This window comes from Acromyrmex echinatior, chromosome 12 (assembly GCF_024713525.1).
Source record: "Acromyrmex echinatior isolate Ae372 chromosome 12, ASM2471352v2, whole genome shotgun sequence".
Classification (NCBI taxonomy): Eukaryota; Metazoa; Arthropoda; class Insecta; order Hymenoptera; family Formicidae; genus Acromyrmex; species Acromyrmex echinatior.
Window position 1 is genome coordinate 10706465 of NC_141863.1, and position 25242 is coordinate 10731706.

The 25242-nt window shown below is 32.7% G+C and overlaps 1 long non-coding RNA gene across 2 annotated transcripts; it reads left to right on the top strand.

Moving 5' to 3' along the window:
* The first annotated feature begins 4916 nt into the window (after nt 1-4916).
* On the top strand, nt 4917-15529 carry LOC147907874 (uncharacterized). Of its 2 annotated transcripts, XR_015546904.1 has the most exons (4): nt 4917-11944; nt 12964-13106; nt 13177-13298; nt 13742-15529. It is a non-coding gene; the product is annotated as an uncharacterized LOC147907874 (long non-coding RNA). The 2 variants fall into 2 exon arrangements; XR_015546905.1 differs by lacking the exon at nt 12964-13106 and having other exon boundaries at nt 4939-11944.
* Nucleotides 15530-25242: the final 9713 nt, after the last annotated feature.

Sequence of the window (25242 nt, forward strand, 5' to 3'; positions counted from 1 at the left end):
AATTAAATGCTAAAATGTACCTCAGAAACGTTTAAAATATTTAAAAGTAAAAATGCGTTTTAATAAAATATAATAAATACAAGTTTAAAAGGTTTCTTTTTGTTTTAAACATGATTTTTTTCTAAAGCTATTTAAAGGGATGCTAGAATGTCCTGTTTTACCATTAATTATTAAAGACTCTTTTCTCTTAATTGTGTTTATGGATTGAAAAATCCTTCTCCACAATTAAAGTATCGACAACAACGCAATTCGCCAGCTACATTTGAATACGAAAAATGAAAGAAAATTGAAGACACAGTTTTATTATTGGCTTCTATAGTCAACGCGTCACAATATGTACTCCATATAAGCGTTACAGACTTTGCACGTACATAAAAAGTAGTTGGTGAATTGCAGAAAACCTAAAAGAACAATCCTATGTTTTTACAAACGAGGTAAAGGCTTTAGTATAAGAGAAAAAAATCTCCAAAAATTTCATTTGCGCGTTAGGCCATTCCGCTCCTCGCGGCCCGCGCGCTGTGCGCTCGGTAGGCCATACCTTCGACAATAGTAGGTTGGACGGACGCGCGTATTTGGCTATCTTTAAACGTTAATATCTCGTTAATTATTGCGAGTATTGCAAAATAGTACAGGACTTTTCTATTCAGTTTAGTTCGCTCTACCTGCTCGGGACGAGTGGGACCGTATATTTATGCCACCCTGTACATATATATATATACTAGGTGGGGTGAAAAGTAACCTCCTTGGGAATGAAAAAAATTTTTTCCTTATGCAGAATCTCGCCCAAAATATAGCGTGTTCGCTCAGTACTAATCTTTGTAGCATCTGCTAGCTCGCGCACCTTCACTTTCCGGTCAGCCAACACCATTTCATGTATTTTTTTGACATTTTCCTCGGTAACCGCATCGGAGGGCCTGCCGCTGCGGACTTCATCGGTAGTGGAGTTGCGGCCACCACGAAACTCTCGAAACCAATATTTGACGGTGTAATCTGACGGAGTATTAGCCACATAATATTTATCCAACTTTTCTTTTGTTTCCTTCGCCGTTTTGCCTCTCAAAAAATAATGTTTTATGAGAGAACGAAAATCGTTTTCGCAAACACGTCAACAACAATCAGCTCTCAAAACAAAACTAAGGGCAGTATCGCACTGCCACTTGGCATGTCTGCCTAAATATGAACGGACTACAAGGCACCATAAACTTTTTTGCAGTAATGGCGCATTCTGGCGGTTAAGGAGGTTACTTTTCACCCCATCTAGTAGTATATATACCTATATATATATACGCATATATACGCGTGCGTATGTATATGCGTGTGCATGCGTGCGTGCGTGCGTGCGTGCGTGTGTGTGTGTGTGTGTGTATGTGTGTACATATATAACATGTCTAAACTTTATTTACTGAATTATTTACACATATTAGGTATACAAATAAGTTTCCGCCGTTTTTAATAAAAAAATTAAGCATTTATATTATGAAAGAACGATACATAATGTTTTATTGATGTAAGTCAAAATGTAAGTGCAAGTTCTTTTTGCGTTTGGCACGAATCTTCATTCAATAATGCTTCCAATTCCGCGTCTTCGTACACTTTCGGCCTTCCGCTACGTTCTTTGTCTTCGACGTCAAATTCACCGTTCTTAAATTTTTGAAACCATTCACGACAACTTCTCTCACTTAAGACAGCCTCACCATATGCTTCTACAAGTAATCGATGAGCCTCAGCTGCAGATTTCTTCAAATTAAAGAAGTAAATCAAAAGTTCCCGCAAATGACGCTTCGACTCAAAACTTGGCATTTTCGCACAAAAAAAAATATATGATGCTGATATAAAATCGCTAGTATTTCAAGATTATGTTGTTGACAGATGTTCAACCTTACGATATAATGTTTTACATCAGACAATTTTAACCATAGCTTGCTAGTGGCGCAGTCTTTTGTCAAACGGCGGAAACTTATTTGTACACCTAATACATATATCAGGGCTCGAACGCGATGTGTTTCGGTTGAGCTTCGAAACATAAATCGGAACGACAAGCGATAATCTCGTAGCAGACGCAGCATATAAATGAAATTTTCGAACTCATTGCTCTTATACTAAAGTTCATAACTCGTTTCTGCAATCATAGTATTCTTTGAGGTTATCTGTAAATCGCCAGCTACATATTTTAAACGTGCGAGGTCTGAAATTATTGTATATAGTACATTTTTTATTCGACTCGGATGTCGAAATTTTGACTTAGTAAGAAGCGCCATTCTTCGCGCGAAGTACCGCTTTAATTACAGAAATGGATTGAATCATTGTATAAATCAGTAATATATTATCGGCTGGAAAGGCTATAATAATAATATATTTTTGTATATATAGAAGTGCATATCAGGATCATTGTTTAGAAAAGGAATCATGCGTCCTTGCATCGGCGATGATACGAAACCAGAATCGATAGAAATTATATTCTTGAATTGCAGAATGAATTATTGAAACAGAAGTACGACAGAGTGAGACAGAGAAAAAAAAAGGATAGAAGCTCCGATTGTAATAAGGCTGCCGAGCGAATCTATCATTCAGAGCCCCCTCCCCCTCTTTCTCCCTCTCCCTCTCTCCCCCTCTCTCCTCCTTCCTCCCTTCTCCCTCTCTGCTTTCTGGGAAATTTCGGCCACTCAACGTGTATAATTAAGAGGAGAAGAAACATTATAGATAATGTATAAGTTTTAATAAATTATAATAATCCTATATCCTTCCAATTTATGTACAATAGCAAAAATAATTTCAAAATACGATAATTTATGAGATATTGATATTTCCATGAATTATATATCACGTTCATAGAAGTGATTTGCAAGATCTCGGCGTGGTCTCGCGCGTAAAGTGCAAGATCTGAATGTTAGAGATCCCACGATCAATTTCTTTTTCCTTTTTTCGTAATTTTTTTTTTAAATAAGTGACAATGTTAATAAACACATATTACAGACTAAATATATTTTTATTTAATTATTGAAATTATATTTGTATTTCTAAAAGTTTTAAACCGACAATTGTAGCAAATATCAATTCGACGTAGTATGCGTCGAATAGATAGAAAATAAGTATATATCGAATAGATAGAAAACCAGTTAGAAAAAATCTGAAAAGAAATCATATTTCTGTAATAATGTTACGTTTGATGTCGATCAGTACTTTCTATGAAATGTTTTTTTTTATAATTATCATTCGAATGTATGAAAATTCTGATAATGAATCAAATCGCAAAAGTGCGATGATTAATATAAATATAAGGATGATGTTAATATAATTTTATAATTAACAAATCAAAAATCTTTATATGTGCCTTTATATGCAATATACAAATAATTTTGTATTTATCTATTGAAGTGATTCGGTATTCTTCCCATAGTTATTGGAGTACATGTTAAATTTTGGGCCGACTTTTGAAGCGTCGTCTTCTTTTCCCCCGCCGCCGCCGCTCAATGCTCGACGGCTGAGCCGCACCAGATCGCGCGCGGATGTGTATCTCAGGAGTGTTGCATTAAGAAATATGTTATATCAATTCTTTACTTTCTTTAATCTTCTGTGATGTCTTCTTTATTCAACATGCCTTCTTTATTCACATCGCGGAGTTATTGGAGTTAAGTCATCATTCCAGTTTAAAATTACGCATCTCGTTCTGTATCGACTCTTATTCTTCAGCCTTAAATTGATATTATCAGTATTCTATATTAAAAGATATTACATTTTGTGGCACATAAGCGTGGTCAGTAGCTCTTTGAAAGAAAACCGAATGTATCATGAAAATAATAAAGTAATATTTTAAAACATTACATTTAGTAAAATGTATTTACTTATTAATATGATGTTCAATCATTATAATTAAGAAAATAACAATTATGTAAGAAGGAAAATATTTTCACGATAATTTTCATGCTAAAATATTGTCATGTTATCATGATCATTTTCATGCTGGAAGGTATGGTCGCAGCATGTTTCTTATGTGACGTTCCTGAGATGCACGTGTGCGATTCCAACGGTTCAGCCGTCGATCGTTAAGCGATTATAAAGGAAAAATAGGAAAAAGGAAAATTATGAAAAAAAAGAAAAAGCAGGATCGAATATAGAATCCTCAACATTCTGATCTCGCACCTAACGCCCGAGACCACGTTGAGTTTTTGTGGATCGCCTCTATGAACGCGATACATAAAATACACGGAAAATCGTAAACTATATCTCGTTAACTATCACTAACAAAAATGATTTGAAATCATTTTTGCTATTATACATTAATGAGAAAGGTATATGATTAACCCTTTCACTTACAATATCGTGTGAGACTCGTAGTAAAGAAATCGGGCCAAACATAAGTATCATTGATGAGAGCCGTGGTACATCGGGCTTATCAGGCCAAACATAAACAACACGTTCCAGGCTGTTAATTATGGCACGCGCCATAATTAAAATAATCGTAACTAAAATAGTAGGGCAAAGGGTTAATATAATTTAATAAAAATTATGTATCATCTAGAATGTCTCTTTCCCCCTTATGATACACGTCAAGCGGCCGAGATCGCCGAGAAAATATTTTCGGTCGCTAGAAACAAGCGACCATAGAGAGAAGGACAGAGACATTGTTTTGTTAGACGAGCCCAGTTCGGCGGAATGTCCGCGCGGAGACCGCGCGGTTACAATCGGAGCTTCTATCTGTTTTTGTTTTTTCTCTGTCTTGCTCTATCGAAACAACAAAAATAGAAAGAATTTTAAATCACAAACATGGTTGCCAGTTCTCCGTTTTTTTTTTTTTTTGACAGACTTCAGTTTCTTGGAGTAACATTCAATACTCCAGCAGATGTGAAAATCTCCAATTTTTGTTGTCTGCTAGAGTATTAAATATTAGTCCAAGCAACCGAAGTCTGGCAAAAAAAAAAACGGAAAACTGGCAACCGTGTTTGTGAATTAAAATTCTTTCATTTTCTTTTTATTAAATTATATTAATCATTATATATCTTTTTTATTAACATATAATAGCAAAAATGATTTCAAAACATAAACATTGATGAGATATACAATAGTTTATGACTTTCCGTGCACTGTATGTACCGCGTCGAGGTGATCTGCAAGAACTCAACGTGGTTTCGGACGTGCAAGATCAGAATATTGAAGATCTTATGTTCGATCCTGTTTTTCCCTTTTTTCATAATTTTTATTTAACAAATAACGTTATTAATAAACATATTACTCCAAATATACTTTTTATAAAATTTCAGAAATTATATACGTGTACTTCAATGTACTCGAAATTAGTTGAGCATTTTGGGCCGATTTCTGAAATGCTGCCTACTTTTCTTTCATAACCGCTCGACACTTGACGACCGAACCGCTCACGCACGGACGTGTATCTCAAGAGCGTCATAGCATAAGAAACATGCTGTAACCATACCTTCCTTTTCCTTGTTATGAAAATATTTTCCTTCCTACACAATATTGTATTTTCTTAATAATGGTGATTGAACATCATATTAATAACTTAATGCATTTTACAGATGTAATATACTTTTGAAATATTACTTTATTATTTTTATGATACATTCAGTTTCAAAGGACTACTGATCACATTTTTGTGCCACAGAATGTAATATAGAATTTTAGTTTACCGCGTCATATATCTGGTCATCTATTTGTATTTTTTTTTTAGTGGAATAAACCTGGAGAATGCACTTAAATGATGTATCAATAATAGAATTTCAAAGATAATAGAGAGTTTTTACAATAACGTAGATTTAGATACGGTGAACGCCTTTTCTTAATTAGTCGTTAAGGAGAAGATAATGTGACCATGATGTCGATTATATATTTTTTTTCCTAGAATGAAAATGTGAAAAGTGAATGTTTGTTGTATGTATATGTGTGTATATGTGTACATATATCGTTTTGCGTGACGCTGTTTGCGTAGTAAACAACGGCGTTATACGAGTCAAGCAGTTGTAATCAGTATAACCCGCGTTCACAGAATCTTTGCCGCATAACAGTACTGTCAATTCAGTGTAGTAGTATTCTAAACACACCCATATATAAATGTACGTATACATATATATATATATATATTTATTTATTTATTTATTTATTTATATTTATATAGTGTTTTCTGTCCACAAAATAGAAAAAATAGTAGCAGAAAATTGTCTGCCTTTGGTAAGAGAAGGTTATGGGTGCTTTCTAACAAGTGACTCACTCAGTACAACATAATGACTATCTCATTCTTGTATTGGCGAATAACAAGACTGTAATGATGCACCGTGTCATACCGTATCACACTGTGTCTCTTGCTGGAAACAGTGTTGTCAGATGCAAGGAAATTTCCCGAAACCTAGAGAGAATTACAAGAAAAAAAAATGAAAGAGGGAAAAAGAGATTTTTTGTAAAATATGTTAAAATTTAGGAGTTTTTCACGGTAAACGAAAATTTTGTTTTAGGCTTGGTTTTTTTCGGTCGATTTCGATGATCGGCGTGGAATGGTCACCACGATGGTCAGACAGTGGTGTGTGGACAGAATGGCTACGTTCAGAAACATCACCCGAGTACCCTATGTGTCGTTTTATTCTTGTTATTCATCCTATATTAAATAAAACAATACGTGGGTGCGCCTGGGTGATGTTTCCGAACGCAGCCTAGCAGTTCGGAACCTTGGGTTCGGGGCGGCTACGCACATGTTTAATCTTACTAGACTGATTTTTGAAATTAGATTTGTGCTACAAATATGTATTTGTTTAGGTTAAGATAAGTTATGTATGGAACACCAATTTATGTTAATTACTAGCCTTATTAGTCTGATTTCTGATACGAAATCTATAATAGAAGTCGTAGCGATAGTGTCTTTAATAGAAAATTGACCAACCAGAATCAATTATATTTCTTATATTTAACTGTGATTGGTTAATTTTCTATGATTTAAGACGACTGCTACGACTTCCATTGTATAATAGATTCCGTATTAGACTTATGTTAAAATTATGCGCATTTTATTTGTTTCTTTAAAACTTCTAATATTGCACAATAAAAATATTATATATTATTCATTAATTTATAGTACTTATTATTATATATTTTCTTTTATATTATTACGTTTATACGGCATTGGTAAAACCGTTTTAATAAAAATCATTTTATAAAACTGGCCAATTACAGTCGTTCCATTCTTCCGAGCTCCGAGGAACAACTATAATTGGCCAGTTTCATAAAATGGTTTTACCAATGCCGTGTAACAAAGGTTTATGTTCTGTTCCATATTTATTATAATTCCAAATTATGATACGTATGTAAGGCTGCTGGAAAAGTTTCTGCAAACAATATGAAAAAAAAACATGTAAAATTCGGTAAATGGCTTTATTATTTTTTGAAGTATTCGCCTTAAATCGATACATTTTTGCATACGCTCGAACCAATTTTCGAAACATTTTTTCCACTTTGAGGCTGTAACCTCAAATGAGTTATCAATTCGATTTTTACTGGATAAAAAATCAACGATTTGATGTTGTGTGACAGCTGGCGTTGTCATGATGAAGGACGATGCAACGATTTCGGTTTGTTTTACGCATTTCATTTATGACTTCTGGCAAACAAATTATTGTATACCAATCAGTATTTACAATCCTTCGATCCTCTAATGCCACATGTCCGGTATAACTGAAGAAACAAGCAATCATTTGCTTGGCAGTACTGCGTGCACGAACAACTTCTGTTGGTTTCGGTTCATTTTGAAATACCCAAACAGTGGATTGTTGCTTACTTTCGGGCTCATACGAATAGATCCATGTTTCGTCCCCAGTAACGATATTGTAGATCAAATTTGACCGACTTCGATTGAATTTCTTGAGCATTTCTTTGTTCCATTTAACACGAGCCTGTTTTTGAGCTTCGGTTAAATTGTGTGGGATCCAACGACTGCAAAGTTTCCGTACGCTCAAGTGATCATGTAAAATCGTATATATTGCTTTCAATGCCTAAGGATGCCTGAATCTCGCGGTATGTCATATGCCGGTCTCACTCAATCATTTCACGCACAGCATCAACATTAATGGCAACAACAGACGTGGATGGATGACCTTCATGGAATTCGTCACAAAGAAAGGTACGTCCACGCTGGAATTCGGCAAACCAATTATAAACAGTCCTATTGGATGGTACTTCATTCCCAAAAGCCAAATAAAGTCAATTGATGCATTGTTTCGGAGTTAGATTACATTTGTAATCGTAAAAAATTATTGCTCGAAAATTTTCACGTAAAATTTCCATTTTTTTCACAAAATAATTTCTTTTAAAATATTATGCAAACAAAACTAGTTGGCTTAGGTACAAATTGTCAATTGAATTATAGGTTAAAAACGTCTAATTTTACGAATATGATAGTAGAATGTTGGCGCCACTGGAAATATTAGATTGCAGAAACTTTTCCAGCAGTCTACGTATATTAATAAAAAAATAATTTATGATTTTATTTTAATAAAATTTGTAAAAAAAACAAAAATTTTGTAATTTAAGAGAAATAGATGAAATTAGCGGAAAATTTGGAAAAACAGGAATTTTGAGAAGAACGGAAATAGGGAAAACTATGGAGATTATCATATGCCAACAGAGAAATTGCTTCGCCGGTATCTGGTAACACTAGTTGGAAGGCATTCTATAAAGAAAAATTGATTAAAAGATTATTGTGATATGTGTTTCTTGTTGGAAGGCACTCTATAAAGCCAAAATGGAAAAGTTTATCTGTCATTCATGAAAATATCACTTTTATTTAAATACAATATATGATATAGTTAAATATACAATAAGTGATACGATTAAATGTTATAACAATAAATTGTGCTTTATCTAATTATGATTATCCAATGTCAGAGACGTTCATCGTGGGCTGATTATTTTTAATTTACTGTTAGAGGCGTTAATCGTGAGCTGGCGATCTATGACCAAATGTCATAGCCGTAAATCGTGCTTTGGCTAGTTATAGATAAATTTCAGAGGCGTTCATCGTGCACTGACTATTTTTAATTTACTGGTAGAGGCATTCGATTATCAAATTTGGTGAAATACAATTACCTAACCAATTTGTAGAATTTTGCGTCTGCAATTAAAGAAATGTGAATAGATGCATTGTCATGATGGAATCAAAAGCTGATTGCTTGACACGACCAAAAAAAGAAACTAATGAACACATCTGTCTGAAATTTTAACAGTAATTCTGTAAAGGATCAAATTTTTCTAAAATTATAGTAATTTGATATTTATGGGATCATTTCTATAGAATCTCTATTAGAATTTCTATTAGATCGAGAACTTTTCGAACTTATATCCTCGTATAAATCAATAATAACTGTGTATTAGAGTATACAATAAAAATAGTATGTTTCATTAAAAAATCATAGAGACTTGATTTGACTCTGCAGACGTCACCCATGATCAAATTGAATTTCAATAAATAGTTTCTTTGAAACCATACAAATTTTGTCTGAAGCGTTTCTTTAAAAAAAAAACGTTATGTAAGGGCCTTATAGCACAAGGATGGCCGTAATTGAGTCATAGAACGTGAATCATAGTCATAGGTCAACGCATTATATTTTGGCGTACTCAGTATGCCGATACAAGTACAATTTACATTTCTTCACGATTAGTTATAGTCACCTTTATGTTCAGCTCATAAATTCGGGGTTTTTTGGACATGCTATATAATATATATATGTTATACATGTATGTGCTATACATATATGTAACATACATTACACAGTCATATACATAATTTTCATACGACGCTGTACGTTTATGAAATGTATATAAGTATATTCAAAGTGTTTTAGTAAATGTATACACTTATAGGTATACATTATAGGTATCAATGTATATGTTGACTAACAGCAAGTATATTTTTACTAAATGAACTGTGACATAGATATATATCGAATGAAAACATGTATTTGAAATACATGCATACACGTATAATGTAATACCACTTTTTCCTTTTTTTTTCGCAATACTATTTTAACTTAGGATGTAACATGTATTGTCAGTACATAAATACATTGCACATACATATGTAGCTATTCCATCTTTTTTTATCATGTTTAATGGGCCTTTTACAATAATAAGCCATAAATTAGAAGTCTGACACTAAAAATTGACGACTGTGACTAGTCAATTTTTATTAAATTTTTCTGATTTCTGATCTATGACTAATGGCTTACAGAAGGTCTATGATAAGAAGAGACAGGAGTTACTCATACTTAGCTTTTCATGATATGATATAGACACAATAGTGAATATTAGAATTATATTTTATGTGCATTATGATGTACACATATTATAAAACATAAAATATATTTCTAATTCATATTCACATACGTGTGTAGCTACTTCATCTCTTTTTGTTACGTATAACAAAAAGGTGTTCTCTTTTTTCTACGTTTAATAATAAGAGATATGTTTTTTATGATCAAATATACGGATATCAGTGATCTATGCTTTTATATTTTCAATATTAGAATATACATACAACTAACATAAATCAAAGCTAATGAGAATCAAACACAGATGATTAGACGTAACATCTTACAAAAAATAATCAAATTATGAATCCTCTGATAAATGATATCTTCTTTACTTTGTACATTTCAACTCACTTTGAAGTCCTCTTCAGCAATACAGATATATTATGAAAAGTTCACAAGTACAAAAGATTGTCTCAAATTGCCAGAGATGAAGTAATGTAAAATGTTAATAGATAGAGAGCGTGCCAAGAAGCTTTGATACATAATTAATGACAAAATTACATTTATACAAATCTATCTACTACAATTTTACATCACTTCATCTTTAGCAATTTGTGAGTAACACAATCTTTTTGAATATGTGAATTTTTCCTTATATATCTACATTGCCTCATTAGCCTTGATTTATGTTAGTTATACGTATTTTATACATTTAAAGTTCCCTATATAATAATTGTTTTTTTCAATATTAGATTATTGCATGTGTTATGATATGAATATTTACACAAAATAGAGGTAGAAGTAATTTATTCTGTAGTATTCATGCAGATATTTCCTATGTTTATTTATACAAAACATTGCAATTAAATTTTATGTGTACATATATACACATTATATTATATATGTATACATACAATTTTAATATTGCATATTTAAACATAGGGAATGCATAAATAGCTTAGCATTAATAACTTCTATCTGTAATCTGTGTTTATTCACACTATTATACACTATTATAGTATACATATGTACTATTATAGTATACATATATACTATAATATTATATAACATTGCCTATATGTGTATTATATTTAAGTATAAACATCACTAATATTTGTATATTTTGACATGAGTAAGTTCTACATCTTTTTATTAAACGTAGCAAAAAATGAAGTAGCTACGTATATTTTATACGTAAAATATCTATGTATATCTAATACATGTTACATATTATATTCATAAATACGAATTACAATTACATTTTATGTGTATTATAATATTTGTACAATGACACAATGACACAAAATATTATTCTATTATTGCATATAAACATGTTAGCGATTAATGATATATGCAATATTAACATTATTTTGGATACATTATTGTGTATACGTACATTATAATACATATAAAATATAATTATAATTTATATTTACTAATGTTTCTTTATATATGTTACAACAATGTTAGAATTATAAATGTTATATTTGTGTTATGTGAATACACATTCTTATAGAATGTATGTACATAAAATTCTAATATTGTGTATAAATAGATAATATCTGCATAATTATTTCAACAGTGAGTAACTTTTATCTGTTTACATAATGCGCGCGCGTGTGTGTGTGTGTGTGTGTTCACATAATATAATACATACAATTTTCTATATTGGATATATAAGTCGACATGTTAGTAATGTAAGTATTATAAGTGTCTATAATCTATCTCTTTTTATTAGACAGAGCAAAAAGACCCAATAAACAATAAGTCGTCTTAAAGAACGCTTTTAAGACGATTTAAAATTCCCTCGGATGTCCGACAATTTTTAGTAAAAGACGTCTTTAAGGCATCTTTAAGATGTCTTATGTTTGTCTTTTAGCTTTATTACACTGTCAGACGTCATATAAGATATATTTTGGACATTTTGATGATTGTCTTTCAGACAGTCCCTGTAATATCTATAAGATACCTTTGAGATAACCTATAATGCCATTCTTCAGACGTCTTTCAGACTACTTTTGGACATAACGATTTTTATAGGTTATATTGGCCGAATTTCGATACACTGACAGCACTGAAAATCTATAATATATACGTAATGTAAACTATAGATCGAAAATCTACAGTTCATGTTACGAATACTATAGACTTTCAGTGCAATGTATACCAGAACATGGCCATTGTTCTTTCAACATTTATAAGATGCAATATACACATATACGATTTAGACGGTTCGGCGTTCCGCCGGAATTGCCGGAAGCAAAAAGTAATCGAAAGAATCCAATAAGCAACTAAAGCACCAAATGTACACATATACGATTTAGACGGTTCAGCATTCCGCCGGAATTGCCGGAAGCAGAAAGTAATCGACAGAATCTAATAAGCAACTAAAGCATGACACCAACAATACTGAAAGCACGTATTTTATGTGCGATATGTTATAAAAATGCGTCGTATCGCTAGTTCAACTTTACGAATTATTTTATAAAAATGTCTTATCTTTTGTTCTCAAATATATCTTAAAACGATGATCTGAAAGATGATTTAAACGAATGTCTGAACAATATCTGTTACATAAAAAAAATTGTCTTTAAAACCTGATTAAAAGTCTTAAAGACATTTTTTGAAAAAGTCTTACAAACGTCTCTTTTAAGTCGTCTGAAAGGCATCTTTAAAAAGGTTGTCTTTAAAACTTGACTGAAAGTCGTCTTTTCAGAAAAGTCTTACAGACGTCTCTTTTAAGTCATCTTTCGGAATGTCTGTAAGATATGCATATTTACTGGGGAGTTACGTTATGTACATGCAATGTCGTATTCATTTATTGATAATATATTATCGTAACCTAAAATGGCTTTGGACGTAAGGAAAAAGTGCTATTACGTATCGATATAACTATTAATTAAAAATCTATACTTTATGTATATTACAGATTTTTAGTACTGGTGGTATATATTGGAATGCAGCCTACATTGATGTGTGCATAATACAAACTGTATTTCTGAGGCCCGATTCCACAAATATAAGATTCATTTTAAATTAATTAAATTTAAGGTTAGTAAGTTTATTTTTTTCTCTCAATTCTAAAATAGGACAATTTTTCAAAATAAAATAAATCTTACATCTGTGAAACCGAGTCTAATACATATTTTCGCTAAGATGGTAATGTAGGAAATGGAATAAAAATATCGATAATTAATCGATCGAATTTCCTGCATGACCATATTACTTCAGAGGGCGTAAGCATCTTATACATTGGAAATGAAAACCTATAATATCAACATTGATTAACTTCAGCCTTCGCTCCAGCATCCTCTTAAAGCACTCCATTATTGAAAATATGCTAAGGAGAAAGCTTTTGCGAAACATTCATAAAATGTTTTTAATGATAATTTTTACATTCAAAAATTAAATATTGACGTTCTTATTATTAAAATTTGGAATATTTTTTCTTTGCTTTATTATTACGAGTAATATATTTGAAAATCTTTTTTTAGTGGAATAAGCTTATTGGGGAAAAACTTAAAAAAAAACGCATCTACATTACCTCCAGGATGATGTGGAAAACTATAATTAAAACTCTTAATATAATATAACTCTTAATATATACAATCACGAGTAGAAAATTCAGTCAAAGCGAATATTCACGTAATAAATCACAATTCTTTATTAATTATGATTCACAAGATTGATGACTTCACAAAAAAGAGTAATAAGTTCTGAATTTAATAGTTTCGCAATAAAGTGATGATGAATAGAAACTGACTTTCCTTTTTTTACAGGCGAATACCTTTTCGAATTTTGTTAACTAATCGAGCGCGGCGGTTTTTCTTTCGGCAGAGTGATCAAGATAGCGGAACATCTCGAAGGCGATTGACTAAGATAGCGGAGCGGTAACTTAGACTAAGAGAACTCGCAACTCGATCCGGTTTTTTATCGAATTAATCGAACAAAAATCCCTTTCGTCAATTGTCTATGAGATTCCCCAAAAATATGAACTTTTAAGGTGACCTCATGATTTGAGCCGTGATTGGCAATTTTTAGCGAAGATAGCCAAATGACGCAGTATTGCCATGAGCGACTACAAATTCAGCGTCCATGATTGGGACATGAGCGAATTACATTTTTTGCGTAGTGCGAGCGCGCGTGCGCTGTGATCGACAAGAATTATAATTGCCGTTTTTGAACAAATGTTTTTGTGTATGTACAACATGCGAGTTGATTACAATCTTGGCTTTAACAAAGGAAGGTGATCGTCAAATTTATTTGGAAGCTTGTAGAACAATTTCAAGCAATATAAAGTTTCTAGATGTTTCTAAACTACATGCCATACATTTATTCCATAAAATCGGCTTTACGGATGCTAATCTCGAACATCTCTATTTAAAATAATACATTACCTTGAAAAGTAACTGATATATTATTAATCTCTAAAAAATCATAAAAATGAAAAGATCAGGCCATGTTCAAAAACAAATTCTCAAAAATTTAAACCTTTAAAAATTTTAATGATTATCTAAAATAATATTACCATGAAAAGTAACTGATATATTATTCAAGGTCCCAATTCGAAGTGAACATACATAAAGCGTATTTTCAAAAATTTAAATCTCCAAAAATTTAATTAAAGTGTATCCTAAAAAATGTTAACCTTCAAAAATTTAAATGAATATATATCACCATAATGATGATATATTACCATGACAAGTAACTGTACAACAACAATATTATTGAAAGTTTAAATTTTTTTCAATTCAAGGTTTCAATTCAAAGTGAACATACGTAAAGTATATATTATCTAAATTTAATATAATATGTAATCATGAAAAGTAACTCATATGTTTTTAAAGATGCGAGTTTAAAACAAACATACATATATACAAGTAAAACAGATTACAATTTGATTCTAGAAAATAAAATGCTATATGTTATTCTTAATGCACAAAATAAAAATCATTTATTGAGATTCGATTTGAAATTTATATTAGCCCGTACAATGAAAAATAATTGCTTATAATTCCAAAATACCAATTTGTTAATGACTCGGAAAAAGAACATGGCAGCCTGCTCTAACAAAATTTTCGATGGAATATTGAAGTAAAAGAGTTATGAAAATAATTTAGATTAAAAGTCTCTAATCTTTCTTTAGTAAAATTTAAAATTTTTATATCAACTTCCGATTTTGAGTTTATACTGTATTTTCAGCGAGTGATTTATTGATCAAAAAAGGTTACCTTATTGCCTGAAACTAGCAATTAAGTAAACCCGAAATTCACAAATAAAAAGTTCTCTGGTCAAGTACAAAGAAACTAAAAAATGTACTGATTATTTGACATAATACAATATATATTCACTTCGTTATAGAGGTTTTTGAAAATACCGTTCTAATGTACTTTTCGTACTTCAAGTGTTGTAATAATTGAGAAGATGGGGAATAAAAGTCTAATAATTATAAAATCTTGATTCTAATAAAAATTAAAATAATTTGTTACTTTTTTATTATACACAAACGAGTACAGTATCAAATAAATTTATGTAATATAGAAGTTAATTAAGAAGTTACATATAACAATATTTCTCTATTACGATCAATATTATATAAAAAAAGCTAATTTCTTGAAAAAGGGCTTAAGTAGAGTTATGCCTTCACCCATCTTCTCTGTAAAATTACTCTTTAAAAGCTTCGACATTATTTCTAAGTGGACACCGAGAAACTCATCAAAGTTTTGAGAGCAAGCCGCCATGTCTTTTTCCGAGTCATTAACAAATTGGTACTCTGGATTACAACCAATTATTTTTCATTGTACGGGCTAGTATAAATTTCAAATCGAATCTCAATAAACGATTTTTATTTTGTGCATTAAGAATAACACATAGCATTTATTTTCTAGAATTAAATCATTGTAATCTGTTTTATTTATATATATGTTCGTTTTAAACTCGCACCTTCAATTATATTAAATTCAATATTATATTAAATTTAGATAATATATACTTTATGTATGTTCACTTTGAATTGGCATCTTCAATAATATATCATTTACTTATCATGGTATTATAATATATCATCATATACTCATTTAAATTTTTAAAGATTTAAATTTTTTAGGATATACTTTAATTAAATTTTTGAAGATTTAAATTTTTTAGGATACACTTTATATATGTATGTTCACTTTGAACTGGCACCTTTAATATATCAGTTACTTGTCATGGTAATATATTGTATTATCAGATAATTATTTTTAACAATTAGTTATTACAATTAGCTATACAATTTAGTTTTTCGAATAATTCAATTAACAGTTTGATTAAAAAGGGGCTCAAAGAATTTAATCAATTTGTTGCTGATCATCTTGATGTGTTAATTATTAGAGCGGATAAGGGCAATACTACTGTAATTTTAAATTCGAAGGATTATAATGATAAAATGGACGAAATTTTATCCGGTAATAATACTTATATTACAATAAAAAAAGATTCCACCAGTAAATTGACGATGGAAATTCGTACACTTTTGACACGTTGGAGAACTAAAGATTATATTTATCAATCCACATATAAAAAATTGTATATATCTGACGAGGATTTGCCGAGGTCTCTTACGAGCTCATTAAAGTGACACAAAGAAGATTATCCTCTAAGAATAATTGTCAGTTGCATTAATAGTCCATTCTTTAATTTGGCTACTTTTTTAAAGATGTTATCAATAAAAGCATTAAAAAAAATTTCAGTTACATTAAAAATAGCTTTGATCTTGTTAAAAAAATTAATAGTATGAAGATTATCAAATTGTATCATTTCACATTATTTCCATGTATTTTAATATTCCAGATTTAGCATTGAAAAGTGTCTTGGAAAAATGGGATTCGATATGCAACCACACAACAATACCTATCTATGAATTTAAAATAGCAATCTCAATTATATTAAATTCTACTTTTTTTTAAATTTAATGATAGAATTTACAAACAAATATTCGGTTTGAGATCTCCGCTCTTTCCAATTCTAGCTGATGTTGTAATACAAGACTTGGAATATATATATAGGATATAATATATTTAAGACACTAACCACACATATTCCAGTCTATTATCGCTATGTTGATGACATTATTATAACAGCTGGTGCCTTGCCCCGAAAAAACTATTAATTATACTACAACTCTCTTATATTCCGTGTTAATTTCTAATAGCACACCATAAGAATTAAGTTTTATAATGTTTGGAATATGGCGATGATGGAGGAATAAATTTTCTCGATGTTAATAGAAGATGGACGAATTATAATATTTTTGATAATTATAAGAAGCCCACTAATTCTGGTAGATACGAGCTTAAATTTCTTTTCAAATCATCTTTTAGAACAAAAAGGGTGTTGTAATCGAGCAGTTACGCAGAATCTTATTCCTTTCTCATCCAAAATTTCATGAGAAAAATATTATGTCCATAATTAATATTCTTCGAAAAAAATGTATACCCATTAGAATTTTTATTTACAACTATTATATTAATAACAGGACAATGCGTTACGTCTCTTCTTCAAAAACTTCGAAAATAGTAGGAACACCAACGAAATGCCAACTCGGATTCTACTTAAGTTTTCTAAAAAATATTTTCTTTCAATAAATTTTAATAAAATTTCGGAAAAAATTCAGAAAAATTTAAATCTATCACAAAAAAATTTGACTTCAATATCGCTCACAAACCAATGAATTGTATGAATACCTTCATTAAAACAGGCAAAGATAAAATTAAAAAAGAAGATCACTCAAATGTGATATATAAAATAAATTGTCTCGATTGCAATTATTCATACGTAAGACAGATCAAAAGGAAACTGAAAACGCGGTTAAAAGAACATAAACGATTTGAAAAAAACCAACGAATACTTTGTCTGTCATTTTGCGTAAAATAAACTTATGTTCATGTTGAATTATGATCATACGATTGATTTGAATAATACTATCATTCTTGACTCTGAACAATCTTATTATAAAAGGATGATTTCCGAGATATTAAAAGACAAGAAATAGGCTCAAACAAACAAAGTAACACAAAACGTTTTCTTGATATCCATCTACCAATTATTGAAATAAACCCCTCCATCAATAGAATTACCCTCTCCCCTCTCATTTCCTCTCCTTTACTTTCACAATATATAATATAAAGATTGTCGCTAGCGTTGAGCATCACATTTTTGTCAGCAATAATTCGTACTAGTGGTTCCAATGTTTATTTTTAATTTACATTATTTTCTCCTGAAGTACATTTGCGAGAACGTCAAAAAATACGCGTTTGTTATTATAAAACTATTCTGATTCTCATGAATTATAATGTATTGTTAAAGTAATAGAAATTTTATTTTCTTTCTTAATTTTAAATAGAATCTGAAAATTATGTTACACACGAGTAAAATCGCATTTTGCTTCATGTATTAGGTGTTGGAATTAATTCGTAGCGTTTTTTAATGAAAGAATGTTATTTATTTCACATGAGCATTAAAAAATACATTAATGAAAGTACTTCCCATCACTTGTAAAACGCTACGAATTAATTCCAACACCTAATAATAAGGAATCCGATACGTAACAAAAAACAGTTCATAAGCAATTTAATATTGTTTATTTTCTTGAACCTCAATTTACTTTATTAACTCGTACCATAAGCGATTGGAAAGTTGTCTTACCATTTTTTGACTAGCGATTATTGTTTTAATTCTATGTATTTCTTTTCGTGACATCTTGATATTTATTTTTATAACTCTTTTTTTGACATCTTGATATTTCTATGTACTGATGATAATCAAATCTTGACCGAAACGTCTACGTTATTATACGAGGGCAATAAGTTCTTAGAAAATCTGTCAGAAGGCACTTGCAGTGTCATGTCACATTACTTTTTGACAAGTAGCATCTTTCAGCTGATTACTGTCAAATTTTGTGCGGAATTCATCGCGTGGTTTCATTTCTGTAGACAATTAAAACGAATAACCTTTGTATTTTTTGCAAAATGGAAAAAAACAAATTTTGTACAGTAATCAAATATCTACATATCATATGAAAGATTTAACGCTGAAAGAAATCAAAGCCGAGTTGGATAATGTTCATAGCACATCTGCATCAATGTTTGCGACTGTATACAATTGGATGAATGAGTTTAAACTTGATCGAACATCCACATGTGATGCATCTCGTTCGGGATGTCCAATTGAAGCAATTTCTGCTACGCCAGAAATCATCGATAAAGTCCACGATGCTTTGACTGATCGACGAGTGAAAGTGTGCGAGCTTGTTGAGGCCACAAGGATATCACATGGCACAGTGATTTCAATTTTGCACGAACAATTGGGTATGAAAAAGCTATCGGCAAGATAGGTGCCGCGTTTCCTCACTGTTGATCATAAGCGCGACCGTGTGACGATTTCAAAACAATGTTTGGAGATATTTCAACGCAATCCAGATGAATTTCTGCGTCGATTCATTACTGTGGACGAAACATGAATCCACATTACGTCACCCGAGACGAAGGAACAGTTAAAACACTGGACTTCACCGAGTGAACCAGCTCCGAAGAAGGCGAAGACCATGAAGTCGGCCGGAAAGGCCATAGTTTTTTGGGATGCACGCGGTATAATTCATATCGATTATCTTCCGTCGAAGCAAACGATCAATGGCGATTACTACGTAGCCTTGGACCGTTTCAACAACATTTTAAAGAAAAAACGTCCCCATTTGGCGAAGAAGAAAATGCTTTTCCATCAAGACAATGCACGGGTTCACACGTGTCCAGCACCGATGGCCAAATTCAACAAATTCCGTTATGAATTTCTTCTCCATTCAGCATATTCGCCAGATTTAGTCTTCTGCGACTATTTTCTATTTCCAAACCTGAAGAAATGGTTCGGAGGAAAGAGATTCACCACCAGAGAGCAGCTCATCGCCGAAACAGAGACTTATTTTCAAGGGTTAGACAAATCATATTATTCGGACGACTTGAAAAAATTGGAAAATCGTTAGATCAAGTGTATGGAGCTGAAAGGAGATTATGTTGAGAAATAAAAATGAATCGATCAAAAAAAAAGTGCTTTACTATGTTTTTCTAAAAACTTACAGATTTGACCTCGTATGATAATTTTAAATATATTGACTATTTGTTTAAAACATCTAGCGTTGTGGCTGTATGCTCCTTTTTATTTATATTTTGAAATAGTAAATGTAAGTTGTTAATTATGTTATTTTTGTACAATAAAACCTGGGTTATATTACATAATTATCAACTTACATTTATTATTTCTTATATTTTTCTGATCTGCCAATCTGAGATAATGAATCATTTTTTTCAAGATGTATATGAAATTCTGGACATTTAAAATGCTTCAGATCGAATTGCATTAAAATTATTGCTCTTATTGATTCTATAAGCGGTTGATTTCTTTCATCAGTTCATTGATTGGATAATGAAAAAATTCTACAGGTTTAGATTAGGTTTAGATTTGACAAAAAAAGATTTTTAGAAATTAATTTTCGACAAATTTTATTAAATTCATTAATTGATCGAAGATCTTAAACTTCATCGATATCGACACGTTTGTCCTTTGTACAGATAGTTACATATTAGGCTTGTTTTTTTGACTGAACTATTGCACCACTTTATCTTTCTTCCTCTTCTTTCCTTCTGGAGCTGGTGCAAAAGTTCAGTTCAAAAGAACAGACCCATTATACAGCGGTGCATGTTTCAAATTTATCCTGGAGACATTCAAATTCTTTAAACGGTTTCAGTCAAGAATCTACATAAAAATCTACATTTAAACAAACATTATTTTTTTGTTAAGCGTTATGTTTTTCAAATCCGATGTCTTGAAAACCATTTCGGTCAGCTTTGTTAAGAATTTCTCTAACTGTCAAAAAATTGCAGACTGCCTTTGTACATTATACTCTCGTGTAGCATGTGCCCACTTTGCACACATTAAAAAAACATGGAAAACCACGAGCGAGTGGTACGCGAACTGTTAGAACAGTGCGGCCAGGTCGCTACTCTGGTGGAGTGTTTCTCGTGGCTGCAACGACGAGTGCATCGAGCAGCTCGAAGAACTTTGTCATGCCAAGCGTCCGCGCCTCGCCATTGGATACAGACAATCCGCGGTGGCGAGGATCGCGCGATTCGCGGGTGCAAAGTTACAATTGGAGCGACGTTTCGTGCACATTAGTGGCGAGTACGCGAGTGGCGAATACGCGAATGGCAACGAACGATCTTTTGTTTGGCGAGAGATCGACGCCGCGTTTGAGAGTCGTATATTGACAGGTGCGATGATAAACTCTAATCACATCGAGCCGCGGCAGTTTTTAGAAGATGCTGGCGATGTAGTACTCGAGCGAGTGCGAGACGCTGTAGAAAGACACGGCAGTGTAAAAGTGAACATCGCGTTCAACGGCGAGTTTGCGATGAAGGATAAACGTGCTAATAAGAGCATAATTACAAAGAACAGCGAGATATATCGTTGCACCGAGGTATGAGCAGCACGTCGTCGAGCCTATCCTAGCATCGCTCGAAGAATTCTAGGAATGCAACAGCGGGTAGGTATTGTCGCGAATCCTCAATTTGATAATGAATGTGAATAAGCATAATCTAATGCACGCGAGATGTCACATAGAAGTGCCGCGAGAAATAGCGATGGAACGAGCGATTATCAGTGTTTGTTCGACGGACAATGCATGTTTCGCCTGATCGATGGTCGCCGCTCTGTATCCCATAGAAAGACATGTAAATCGGGAATCATCATATCCGCATTACACCGCAGTGTTAAATCTCACGGGTATCGAATTTCCAATGACATTAAAAAACATTCCGAAATTTGAATGGTTGAACGCTGTGTCGATCAACGTGTACAGCATCGAAAATAGACAGATCTTTTCTCTGCGGCTCCAATGACAAGAAGGCGAAGCATGTCAATCTCCTGTACCTACGTCATTCACGCAACGACAACATTAGATACTTTGCGTGGATAAAAAAGTCTATCCCGCCTTGTAAGATCACAAATTACTGGGAATGAGAGCAGGAAATATTTTTGTGATCGGTAAGTATAATAAAAATAATCAATAAAAAACAAATAGAAAAATGATTTCTTTATTATTTGCAGATACTTTCATTACTTTAGTTCGTGTGAAAAATTGCAATCGCACGAAGTGGACTGCCAGAAGATCAACGACTGCGCCATCCGACTGCCAAGCGAGGACGACAGTTGGCTTGACGAATTCGACAACTATAACAATCAAGAACGAGTGCCGTTCATCGTCTACGCCGATCTGGAGTGCGTCTTACGCAAGACGAAATCCGACAAGGAAGACGCATCGTCGTACGCGTATCAACAGCATGACGCGTTTAGCATAGGCTACTACGTGCGATGTGCGTACAATGACATGTTATCATCGTATCACTTCCGTCGCGATGAAGACTGTATAGCGTGGTTCGAACGACAAATCAACGATTTGGCGTATTGCGTAAAAAATATCGTATCCGCCAACGTGCCCATGGAAACGTTATCTAAACAACAATGAGAGGCGTACAGTAATGCGACGCATTGTCACATCTGAGAAAAACCGTTCGCGTCGGACGACATGCGGGTCCGTAACGGTCATTGCCATTTCATCGGTAGATACCGTGGTCCAGCGTGAGAGAGAGAATTATAATTTAAATTATAAAAATTCGTTTTATATTCCAGTCGTATTTCACAATTTATCAGGCTACGACGCGCATTTTATAATTAAGGAAATTGCTACCGCGATGGACATGTAGGTATACTACCGATAACCAAAGAAAAATATATTTTATTCATGAAAAATAATAATATATTTTATTCTAAACATGTCGATAGCACAAAAATGAAAAGAATTTTTAGAAAAATTGCGTAAAATTAAGATTCATTGATACTTTCAAATTTTTAAATGCAAGCTTCGATAAATTAGCGTCGTATCTCGACAAAGATAAATTAAAAATTGTATGTTCCGAATTTCGAACATTATTAGACGAAGAATTTGAATTACTCACATGAAAAGGTGTCTTTCCGCACGAGTACATTGATTGCGTCGAAAAATTGCAGGACATGCGCTTACCACCGCGCGAATTATTTTTCAGTTCGTTGACAGGCGATACAGTATCCGAGAGCGATTATGCCGCGAACATCTGGAAGCGATTTTCCGAACGCTCGGCGAGTACAGTATTTGAAAACTGATGTCTTGTTATTAGCAGACATTTTCGAAAATTTCTGCAGTTGCATCGCGAGTTTTACTGTCTCGATCCAGCGCATTATTATACATTGCCAGGTTTCACGTGGGACGCCATGCTGAAATATACACGCATAAGATTCGAGTTGTTCATCGACATTGATATGATCATGTTCATCGAGCGCGATATACGTGGCGGCCTCAGTCAATGCTCCGGCAGATACGCGCAGGCTAATAACAAGTACATGTGTTCGATCCATCGAAACCATCGTCGTACTTGATATACTAAGATGTGAATAATCTGTACGGATGGGCGATGTGTCAACTTTTATCATACGCCGAATTTCGATGGGTCGAAGACGAACTTTGATGTGAGCATGATCGCTCCGGATTCACCTACCGGTTATATATTCTCGAGGTTAATCTCGAGTATCCGCAGCATCTATACGACCGACACACTGACCTATCTCTCTGCCCAATGCGCGATAAACCGCAAACGCGAAAATAAATTTAGTGATGTTGTACGATAAGCAGCGTTACATCATCCATTACCGCAACCTGCAGCAATGTACTCGTCACGGTCTTTGCGTAATAAAGATCCACCGGGTGCTACAATTCGCTCAATTTCCATGGTTCTGCGATTACATTGAACTCAATACACAATTTAGAACGGTAGCAAAAAACGATTTCGAAAAAAATTTGTATAAACTAATGAACACCGCGTATTCGGTAAGACCACGGAAAATGAGTGCGCAATCACGTTGATGTAAAATTAATAACAAAATGGGACGGACGGCGTGGAGGAATGATCGCGAAACCGAATTTTCACAGCCACAGCGTCTTTGCGGATAATTTGATCGCCATCGAAATGCGCAAACTCGAGATGAAGTTCAACAAGCCGATTTATATGGGTATGTGCATACTTGACATATCGAAAGTCTGCTTATACGAATTTCACCACGAGTACATGTCATCGATGTATCGCGATAAATGCAAGATCATGTACACCGACACGGACAACCTCATTTACTATATAGAATGCGACGAAACTATGGAACGCGATATCGCTAGATTCGACACGAGCGATTATCCGATAGACAACGTGTACGATATGCCTCTCGCGAACGAAAAAGTATTCGGCCTGATAAAGGATAAGAACAACGGTGCATTAATGACCGAATTTATTGGACTTAGAGCGAAGATGTACGCGGTGAGAGTACATGATGGCAAGAAGGACATTAAAAAGGCGTAAAGAATGTCGTAGCGCGAACGATAACGTTCGATGATTACACGCGGTGTTTGAACGAAGAGACTCGTGAAATGACTCGCCGTCAATCGTGTATACGATTTAAATTACACGATATCCGAATCGAAAATCACTCTGAATCTATACGATGTCAAACGATACGTCGTACCGGGGATGTTATTGTGGGGGCATTGGCGGATATCTTTGTAATACAATATATATGTATTATATGTATTACATGCAGTATATATTGCTACTATGTATTACTATTGTAATTTACACTTTTTTACATTTACACAAATATTATTACTATTTTTTATGTATCACGATTATTGTATTTTCATATAATACATATCGTATTTTAACATTTATATACGTATTATATACTAATATTCTGATTTGTGTCTCATGTTTTTATCATTTATGCGTATTACTATTTGTGTATTTCTATTCTTTTGATTTACACTTTATGTTTTTTTTACATGTATATAAGTATTACTATTATGTATTACTACATATGTATGTATTCT